Source organism: Pogona vitticeps, chromosome 2 (assembly GCF_051106095.1).
Source record: "Pogona vitticeps strain Pit_001003342236 chromosome 2, PviZW2.1, whole genome shotgun sequence".
In the NCBI taxonomy this organism is placed as follows: Eukaryota; Metazoa; Chordata; class Lepidosauria; order Squamata; family Agamidae; genus Pogona; species Pogona vitticeps.
In genome coordinates, this window is record NC_135784.1 from 132,071,615 (window position 1) to 132,082,873 (window position 11,259).

At 43.7% G+C, this 11,259-nt stretch overlaps 1 protein-coding gene across 21 annotated transcripts in view; it reads left to right on the forward strand.

Moving 5' to 3' along the window:
• Positions 1 to 11,259, forward strand: part of TNRC6C (trinucleotide repeat containing adaptor 6C) — a 599,421-nt gene that overhangs the window by 175,289 nt on the left and 412,873 nt on the right. The window lies entirely within an intron of this gene.

The following is an 11,259-nucleotide window of genomic DNA, read 5'->3' on the forward strand; positions in this document are numbered from 1 at the left end:
GTGCACCGTTTGTAAGGCTTTTACTAAGCCTGCCCTAAAGCAGAGACTGCAGCAGTTTCGCTCCTACTTGTGGGAGAAATTGCTTTGCCCAGCACAAGTCTTGGCTATGGAACCACCGCAAGCTCCTCCTTCTGAGACCTCTTCAACTAGCACTTGTTCACCCAAGCATGGTCACAAAGCAATTAAACCGTTGTCCTCAGGCTCAAGGTCGACTGCTTTGGTGTCAATATCGAAGCCCCCTTCGTCCTTGATGCCAAGGAAGAAAAAGAACCCATCTTCCAAGACCTCTAGGCCCCCGACTGAGCCTTCACCGTTGGCTCCTGTGACCCATGCCCAGCATGAGACAGTCCGTCTGAGCATACCATTGGGAGATTATGATATTCCTCCCTCGAGGCCGGAGGTAGCGCCTTCTCCATGCATTAGTCTTTCTCCAGATTGGGAAGATACCTCGGTGGAGGTACAGCTCAAGGTTCAAACCAGCTCTCTGCCGCCGCCGGGCTTGGTGTTGAGGCAGATGTCGCATTCTCCACCAGCTTCTCTAGTCACAGATGCACCTCGGAAAAAGAAGCAAAAGACCCAACACCTGGAGCCCGAGCCCAAGCGGGCTCAAAATCCACTGCCGCCTGAGGAATACCCTCCTTATGGAGAGTTTTGGCAATCTCCTGGGAGGATCCCAGAGACTACTTTAATCCCAGGAGCTATGACCTCGATGTGCTATGGCCCCCAACACCCTATGATCCACGCTCGTATTTTTGGGCTCACCACTGGGCACCATATTACGACAGATAGCCTTTGCTGCCTCGGTATGGACAGCATCTCGATGATCATTTTTACTTTGATGATGATCGTCGATTTCAACCTCCGCCTTGTAAAGTGGCTTACTGGCCAAGGCCTTAGGAGCCTCTGCCATCTTCGGGCTCTAGGACCTGCAGACCGGACCTGACCTCGGTCCCTCGACCCCATTCAGTGCTGATTCCCCCACCACAGGTATCGCCAAACAAGGCTTCACAGGAACCAGAAGAGGCGGTTGAGGCCTCAGCTCGAGCCCAATCAGCTTTCTCCCAGTCTCCCAAACACAACTATGACTTCGACACCGATTCGGGTGACACCGATGAGGACGTTGAAAGGACTCTCCTCTGAACATTCCAATTCAGGGTTCTGATGTTGCCGAGTCATCCACCGTCCCTCTCCGAGGACTATATGGTGTATTCCCACCTGAATAAGAAAATTGCTGAAGTCATGAACCCTGCAGTGGTACAGCCTACTGCTGAACAAGTGGACAAGGTTTATGAGGATATCACAAAGATTAGGTCACACATACCCCTTCGCTTAGTCTTTATATCCTCCCTCCTCAACCTGGTTAAAGAACCTTGGGGCAAACCATCAACATCCCATCAAATTCCTAGAATGGTTGAGAACCTTTATAAAACTCATGGTAAGGAGACTGACTTTTTCCCCAAGCATCCTCTGCCCGATTATCTTGTCATGGACACCACGCAAAATAGAGCTAGGAATAGATCTGTGTCCACACTCAGCAATAAGGAAGAGAGGAAACTGGATGTGATGGGACGTAGGGTTTATTCCCTAGCGTCCTTCATACTACGAGTGGCAAATTACATGGCAGTGATGGGTGCTTATTACCACCGTTTATGGAATATCGTCTTGCTGGCACTGCAGGATGCTCCAGAGGACCTTAGGTCGCCCAGCCTCACCTGCTGTCAGGATTTCATGACCCTGGCTAGACAGGAAAGTATGGCCGCCAGGCATGTTGTGGATGCTGCTGCCAAGCAAATCACTACAGCTATCACCTAACGTCGACATGCCTGGTTGTGTTCAGACGGCATCTCTGATGATGCCAGAGCCAGAATCGAAGACCTGCCCTTCGATGGGGTCGGTCTTTTCAATGAGAAAATGGACCAGATTCTTGATAACCCTAAGATAGCCAGATCTTACAACGCTTAATCCTGTCCAAGGAATTATTGGTTCTGCATATTGGCCTTACCCTGACTGCCAGAGGATGCAAACATCTGGTTTTGCAGGTCAGTCCTGGCAACAATCAGCTAGACAGCGGCCTCGTCAACAAGCCCACCACCAAGACCATAAGCCTAGGCAGAACCTTTAACGCTGTTCGCCCACCAGCTACATCTTGCAACTTAACCCAATTAGCACTATTCCTTCACACTTGGGAGTCTATCACTTCCAACTCATGGGTTCTCACGGTCATAGCCACAGGATATGCAATTGAATTTGACTCTACACCTTGCACGGGGCTGCTTAGAGATACTGATCCCTCCCTCATACTACGAAGTAGATGCACTTCTTTTGAAAGATGGCATTATCCTGGTTCACATCCTGGATATTGCACATAGTTTTTTCTCCCGATACGTTATCATTCCTAAGAAGGATGGAGGACTTTGCCCCATCCTTGACCTTTGCCCCTTGAATTCCTATATTACACCTCAACGGTTTTGAATGGTCTCTCTGGACTGCACTATCCAGATGGTGAGACAAGGTGACTGGTTCACCATCATAGACCTCAAAGATGCTTATTTCCATATCAGTATTTGACAAGAACATTGTCGTTTTCTGAGGTTCTCGCTCGACGGAGTAATCTACGAATTCAAGGCTCTTCCCTTTGGTTTGTCCATGCTCCCAGTTTTTCATGAAATGTTTAGCCCCGGTGGCAGCCCACCTTCGTTTGCATGGCTTAGCAGTATTTCCGTACCTAGATGATTGTTTGCTGGTGTACTTGATTGCTTTCAGATATTTCATTAACTTTGTCCCTTTTATTTGATCTTGGACTCCAGGTAAACTGAGAAAAATCCACTTTATGCCCTACTCAGAGAGTCTCCTATATTGGAGCAATACTAGATGCCACCTTGGGCTGGGCGCTCCTTCCCAAAGACAGGATTGCAAAAATCTAGGCAATGCTAGAACACTTCACTCTGGAAGCCAAAGTTCAGGCTCTTCAGGCACTGCGGCTATTGGGCCTAATGGCTTTCACCACCATGGTAGTTCAGCACGCCAGGCTGAAAATGAGATCACTTCAAGCCTGGTACCTGTCACTATACGATCCTCTCCTGGACTCTCCTTCCAAGCTGCTGACAGTTACAGCAGAGCTGGCAACACAGCTGACCTAGTGGGCCTTCCACCCCAATCTACTGATAGGGAGATCTTTTGGACCTCTAACACCAGAAATACAGGTAACCACGGACGCAAATCCACAAGGGCAAAATACTACACCCCTATCTGGAGTCTCTGCATCTCACAGCCTGGAGACTGGTCCCTCGGTAGCTGATATCTTGCTCCATGCTTGCAGACTTTCCACAGCTGACACATACACTTATAAATGGAAGGTGTTCTTCGACTTCACCACTAAGAATCACCTCCCCTCAAGACCTATCTCTCTTGATGCACTGCTACAGTTCCTGCTTCTTCTCTTTCGCCGGGGCCTGTCGCATTCCACCCTCAAAGTGTAGCCATGATAGAAGGCTGCTACATGGTCCATGCCACTCACCTTTGTGACCCACTACCACCTAGATGTTTGAGCCAAAGAAGAGGCTGCCATTGGATGCCATCCAATAAGACGTCGCATCTGTCTTATTGTGACGTCCACCACCTGGTAAGTCAGCTTACTAGTCACCCATTGGTGTGCATTCACAGAGACCACGAAGAAGAAAAAGAGGTTACCTACCTGTAACTCTGGTTCTTGGAGTGGTCACCTGTGAATTCACACTCCCCGCCCTTCCTCCCAGCTGTATGTCACGTGTGCCATGTGGCATGCTGTGCAGCAGTGGACAGTTCCATGGAACTGAGGCACTCAGTGCCGGGGTTATAGCCAGCGTGTGGGAGGTCCCAGCACCATGGGCCTGAGCTCTAGAAGATTCCGAGGCTGCTCTGCGCAAGCACAGATTAACCCATTAGTGTGAATTCACAGATGACCACTCAAAGAACCAGAGTTACAGGTAGGTAACCTCTTTTTCCTCACCACAGTGCTGAGAAATAAGGACTTGAAGGGGCATGAAGTTGTCTTCCTTTGGATTAGAGAGAACTGGAGAGTTTTAACATGGAGCATAAATAGAAACAAAACAGTAGACATTCATACAGTGGAACAGATCTCAGCTTCCCAGAGGGAGTCCCTGCATCCCCACAGCAGTTCCAGCTCCCAGTTAACCTCATGCACTTCTTCCTCCTTCTGTGCCTCCCTACCTACACCAGTGTGACTCTAGCCTAGGAACCCTGGGTTCAAATTCCCTCTCAGCCATGATGCTGCTCATGGGGTGACCTTGGGACAGTTATACTCTCTCAGCTTGCTCTGCCTTACAGCATTGTCACAACAACAAAGTGGTGGAGAGAGAGGTATGCTCCCTTGAGCTCACTGGAGGAAGAGGTGAATAGGAATGTGATAAACAATACTTCAAAGTTTCTGTAACTTCACCCGCAGACAAAGAGACATGCACACATAACTTCCCTCCGCCACTCTCAAGAGTAATGAGCCAACACATAGCATGTTATATTTTAAAAACATTAATGATACATTATTTGGAGGGCATCGGCAGAGTCTTAACAATTTATATAACAAATGGAAAAATACATACGTAAGAATACCAACTTTTTAAAAAAAAGTTAAAAACATCAACAACATAAGCTGTACAGTTATACAAACAGTGCTCCTCTCCACCGGAACCTTTAGAGATATAATCAATCTCTCTTCCCCCCCCTCCATTTTCCCATTTACAAAGCCCCATTTCCTTTCCAAAACTGCATTGCATAAGCAGTGATTTTCCAACCTCAGTTCTTTTGTGGGGCTAGCTAACCTACTAATAATATCAACTGCTTACATAACATTGGTAGAAATAGAAAGGCTGACAGGTTGTGTTGGAAGAGGGGAAAAAAAGGTTACCTTTGAATGAGTTAGGTCTCCTGCCTCAATTGTTGGTCTTGATAGCAACAGTTAATTCGGAGAGGCAAGAAAATAGTCACATAGCTTGATGCATCAAGCAAACAAACAAGACTCTACCTGTACCTTGGTCAGGATGTAGACAATACAATATCTGTACGCATATCGAGCAGCAGAGAAGAAATAACATTCTATGTGTGGAAGCCCTCAAGAAGGTAGCAATTGTAGTTAATAACACTGGAATTCTCAGACTTCTGAAACATTCATTATTTCTGTTTGGATGACATTTTTCTTAAAAGACAAGACACAAACAAAGGCCTGCTAGCACCATAGTTCCTATTCCCTGAAGAGAAAACGAAATGTACATAATATGATGAATTTTTCAGACCCATTTCAAGGGAAGTGGCATGTCTAGCATCTTACCCAGATCAGGGTTGAGCCAAGGAACTTGCAAAAGGGAGCAAAAACTGGTTTCAGAAGTCTTTCCCACAAGATCACTCATTTGTTTGTGTTTTTATTTATTCAAAAGCTTTACGTCCTTGCCTCTTTTTCCTCTTTTATATCTCACAGGCAATCTAGAAAACCTTTTAGGTTGCTCATAGTCACAGCAGCGTGAGGATAGGGAACTCATCTGCCCCAGAACAAAGAGGCTTTTCACCTTAATCCTGATCTGACTGTGGCTGTTGGGTGGAATGTCACTATTCCGCAGAAAACCCCGCCCAACTCTATCCAGGAGCGGAGCAGTTCATAAACCAGGATTTTTTTGGGGGGGGGGGAGGGACACAATTCTTTGGACCCACGGTCTGAGTCCTCAAAGGAAAGAGCATGGCAGGGCTGCCTCCCTCCCTCCCTCCCTGATGGCAATGGCAGTTTTGACTGTTTTTGCAATTGTGGAAGCACAGTAGCTGACCTCTATGGGTCAGGAGGGCTAGTATTAGACAAGAAGAAATTGTGTGCACTGTATTTCTCACATCTACACCACAAACATTTTATATCTTCAGTGTTAATGCCACATTCCTGTATATCGGTCAGGTATACCTGCCATTAGGGAGCTGTATTGCCTGCAGCTTATTGGTAAGCATATGTGTGTGGTGGCTAACCCAGATTTCATTTTACATCATGTGCAAAATGGTACTGAAAGGAACAAGATTCATGAATAAATCACTGGAAAAACATAGGGGAGAATCTGGGGACAACACAGTAGTGCCACAAGATAACTATGATGTTTAAAAGCAGCCTACAAGTTAGGAAGAACATGTATAGAAGAGAGAAAGATTAGATTAATGCAGTTGTAACAAAGCTTCCCTCTAACAAAAGACTAAGGATTTTGTATGGATAATTCAAGGATTATGCCTGAGGGTTAATGCAAGGATCATACCTAGTTAAGATTAATCGCACACATTCCATATGTTGTCCTTTCTCTTCCATTAATGGCCTTTGAGTGGCATTCATCCCCTTTAGCTCCCAGAACAGAATAAATGCATTTCTGTTTATCCCAGAAGAATTAAGCATTCCCTAGAAATTCATTTCTCACCAACCTTTGAGAAGGATTGTTTTCCTTTTTCTTTTTTGCCTTTTCTTCACTTACTTTGAAAATGCAGCAATATATATATAGAGAGACGTCATTCAGAGGTGAACTTTAGAAACAAGTTCCTAAGCAGGTAAGCTGCATCTTAAAGCCCTGTGCATGAACAGAGACCTGCCAGTACTGAAATAAATACAGAGGGAGGAACCAGAGGATCAATAACGATTGAAGGAGTGTTTGTCAGTTTGTTGTGATGCTCTTGGTCCTGAAAGCAGTTTCACAAACTGTCCATTTTATAGACACCTAGTTATGTTTAGTTCCTAATCAGTAAGCTAATTAATAGGCTGTATGACTTAGTCATTGAGAAAATGTCCCATTAAGTTAAAAAAAAGCTTTCTTTCCCTCCCTCCTCCTTTCTTTCTTTCTTTCTTTCTTTCTTTCTTTCTTTCTTTCTTTCTTTCTTTCTTTCTTTCTTTCTTTCTTTCTTTCTTTCTTTCTTTCTTTCTCTTCCTCCCTGCTTCTTTCTTTCTTTACCTCCCTCCTTCTCTCTCTCTCTGTCTCTTTCTTTCTTTCTCTCTTTCTTTCCCTTAGCACACATTTATCCTGCATAGTATGTCATCCTACCTGTAACTGCAGTAATCTCTCATGATCTGGAAGAAAAGGAAATAGTGGCACAACTCTGTTGCGTTCAAGAATATGTTTCCACATCTGAATGACAGTGCTACTAGGGTATTAGAAGATATTACTGTCAAGTATCAAGCACATTTTTTGAGCAGTAGGTAGTATTGACAGAATAAATTTCCATCAAACACGAGCACACTCAATATTAGCAGGATTTTCTCAATATTTGGTTCAAAGTTACCATTTGAACAAATGTTATAGGAAGCACACAGGCAGTATCCTTTATGGTATTAAGTCCAGTACATTCACCCTGTACATCCAACCTGGCAGACCAATTTGTGGCTCTATTTGTGGCTCACACACATTTGCTATATGAGGATCTTGGAACTGTAATAACTAGTCTCCCATTCATTTCCATTAATAATACTACTGATCAACAACCAGGCACTACCAAGGCACAGAGACCGAGAGAGTTTCTTCCACTCTAATTAAATACTTCAGCTTAGAAGCAGAAGATTGTGTTTACCTACAAGGTATTTCCAGGAGAAATGCAGTAGTCAACAGAAAATATAATGTAGATTGTCTGTCTGGGCGTATAATCTCTAAGTATCGTGGCTTGTGTATTGCACTAGATAAATATAGATCTAGATAAAAGGGGGGAAAACAAGCTCTTTGTTCCCGTGACAGTTCTAGGCTGATTATTCCACAATAGGAGTTTCCTAATTCAGCTTTAGAGATGCACACACACTAAATTATGGGTTTGGCCCTGAAGACTAAAAATAGTTTCTGCCATTGGTTATGCCTGATATCCTGAGCATCTTAATTGTGAGGTTGTCAGTACAATGAAAGTGTCCTGGCAACAGGCAGGAAAAAAATAGATGCTGTAACCCAAATCTTGTCCTGTTTTCATGATATATTCAGAGTGATTGAATGTGCATGGGGAAAGTGTATTTGCACACAATATCTTCAGGTGAATGTCTGCATGAAGCATAGGTTCATATGTATATGCATGGGGCTGAAATTTTCCTGGATTCCTAATTGCAAGAACAGAGCACTGTGCCCAGACGGTTGAGTGTGTATTGACTTCGTTGCAGGCATTCAGTTACTGAATGCATAGAGATGGAGGGCAACCTGCCACTGTGACCTTGATCCTCCTATATAAGTGATCTCTCACTTAGATACTGTACATTGGGAGAATAAGAGTTTCTTTAATTGCAGTTCCATAGTTAAAAAGAGATAGACATACAGCATAACTAGACAGGGGAATTTGGAGCAGTCTAGGACATGTTTAAAAGGCTCTCATCTTTGGTGTGATCTTTTACATCTCACACTCAACTCACTCTTCCATTCACACAGATGACATTTCTTCTCCCATGAGAAGGATCCAGACAGCGCTTCAGGACAGTCCAACACACACACACACACACACACACACACACACACACACACACACACACACACACACACACACACACACACACACACACACACACACACACACACACACACACACACACACACACACACACACTTCCTTTTTGTTACTGGCAGCCCCTCTGCCACCTTTTTCCCTGCCTTTAGTTGTGGACATCATTCCATGGGCCATGGCAACATCCCTATTTTTTGGTTTAATGTAGTAAGTAGCATAATACTACATCAATACATCAGCCTAGCATGGTTATTCTCTTGTACCTGAAATAGCACTGCACCATATAGGAGAATATTTTTTAAAAATTGTGAAAAGAGGAAAACAGAGAAGAGGGTTTCTCCACCGTCCTTTCAACTGTCACAACCCACTGCATATATCACCTAGTTGTCACCAAAGAAAATGCTAGCCACAGCTCCATTTGGGAGCGAAAAAAGCAACCACACACCACAGAACGGTGAACTCCCAGCTGCACCAAATAAACTGCAGCCCAAGTCCTGTGCCAGAAAGGAGCTGAATCGATCTCAAAGAGGCAGGATGGATCACTCTTACTTACAACACATGTGATCACCAAAAAATAAGGTGAGCCAAACTGCATCAAAAGCAAACTTAACAGTGAGTTGTACGCTTGTTTGATCGCCCCCATAGGAAGCAGACATATTTTCTACTCAAAATCCATTAGCACAGTCCTATATATGCATACTTGGAAGTAAGCAATTATTTGACTTCTGTAGAAGATATTCACAGAGTGTTTGTGTGTATAGGACTGCAGCCTGTTGTGGCTGCAGTCCTATACACACAAGAAAAAGTGATTCCTCCCGCTCTAAGAATCTTCTCTTAGAGCGGGAGGAATCACCTTTTCTTTTAGGCCCATATTAAATAAAAGGTTATAACTACTGTATTTGCAATATTCCTTAAATGATACTAGATATTCCAACAGCCATGACAGTAACTAGGTGGCTATACTTCAACTCCTTCTCTAACCAGTTAGGTAGTTCCCTCAGTGAGGCTCCACACCAGTTAACTCACAAGCTAAGTTCAGGATATGAAGTCTTCACTGTGATTCTATTTACATACTGTAGTTGCATTCTGAAATCCCTCCTTGATTTCTTCCTGAAAACAACCACAGGACCGATCCTCTCAGCAGCAAATCACTGCTAGTTTTGCTGTGAGTTCTCTTCCTCCCCAATCCCCATTTGTTTTCATTCAATAATCCTTAGAGATCTCTCTAATCCAGTGGTTCTGAGCCTTGGATCCTCAAATGTTCTTGGACTAAAACTCCCAGAAGCCCTCACCACAAACCATATTGGACAGGGTTTCTGGGAGTTGTAGTCCACAAACATCTGGGGACCCAAGGCTGGGAAGCACTCCTCGAGTCTTATATGTGCTACATAACTATTTATGGCTTTAATCAAACAGACTCAAAAGGGTCAACATTCTCTCATATCACCTTGCCCAAAATTTTTCACCAATAAAATTCCTTTGAATGTCGAGACACTCACCAGTCAAACTTATCCAGTTTGGATTCCTTTGCATAATTAGAATATTTGAAACATGCCTCCCTAACACTCCTGCCTATTTCCACTGGCAGTTACAAAATAAGAACCAACTACCCCTTAGAAATACTATAAACCAGTGGTTCTTAACCTTTGTTACTCGGATGTTTTTGAACTGCAACTCCCAGAAACCCCAGCCAGCACAGTTGGTGGTGAAGGCTTCCGGGAGTTGCAGTCCAAAACTCCTGAGTAACCCAAGGTTAAGAACCAGTGCTATAAACAATGTCTCTCCTTACAAAACTCAAGCCTCCAGCAAAACACAGACATTCTTCCATAAAACAGTCAATCAAATACAAACATGTAAACATTTCAAATGCTTCTCTTCACAGCTAGCCCATTTTTCTCTCATATATATATAGTATCACAGACGGTACCACTGCCTAAATAACCACGAACCTGTCTGTGGTACCAGTGCTGGAAACATCTGAGTAACAGCCAGATTTTATGTTTTTAAAAGTGTGAGTCCACCATTATTTCTTTATATAGAGTCCTAGGCATAACCTTACACATGGTATCTAAAAATCCATGTGGTTCAATTGGCTGTCTCCATCTCACAACCTGAGTCCAAATGCAGATCGCCAGGCTACAGAATTTGCCCTACTTGTACTTTTTTGTTCTTTTTTTCCTCACCATCCAGTCTCATGGACAGAATAAAGAACAATTGATAAAGTGCACTCTGTACATTTTGGTTAGTCCTAGCAAGTCAGGAGTTGGAAGTTCAGTTCCCCAGTGTGCCATCTAGAAGAAGAGCCAGCCTGTGTGGCCTTGGGCAGGCTGCACAGCCCACAGAAGGGAAGGTTAAAACACTTCTGAGTACTCCACACCTGGAAAGACCTTGAAAAGATCGCCATAAGTTGGAATTGATTTGATAGCACATAACTATGAAGGCATTAACCTACTATAGAAAAAAAATCTGGGTTGTGTGTTTCCCAATAATGCATGAACTTTTGTTTATTTGCTTTAGATTAGGTGTCTTAGCAGCATAAAAAGGATGAATCCCTAAGAATCCCTTAGCAGCATAAAAAGGATGAACAGATTTCTTTCAAAGGAAAAAAAACCAACAACAGAATTTCCAACACAATTACCAAAACACTGATTGCTTTTAATGATTGAGGGTAAGAAGACATTCAAAATGTTGCAGGTGTTCATGGTTGCTTATTTGTCCAGTTCTGCTACCTTTGTGCAGATAGACGCATTTTCCCTATGCAAATATAGGTTACCGTATGAGAAT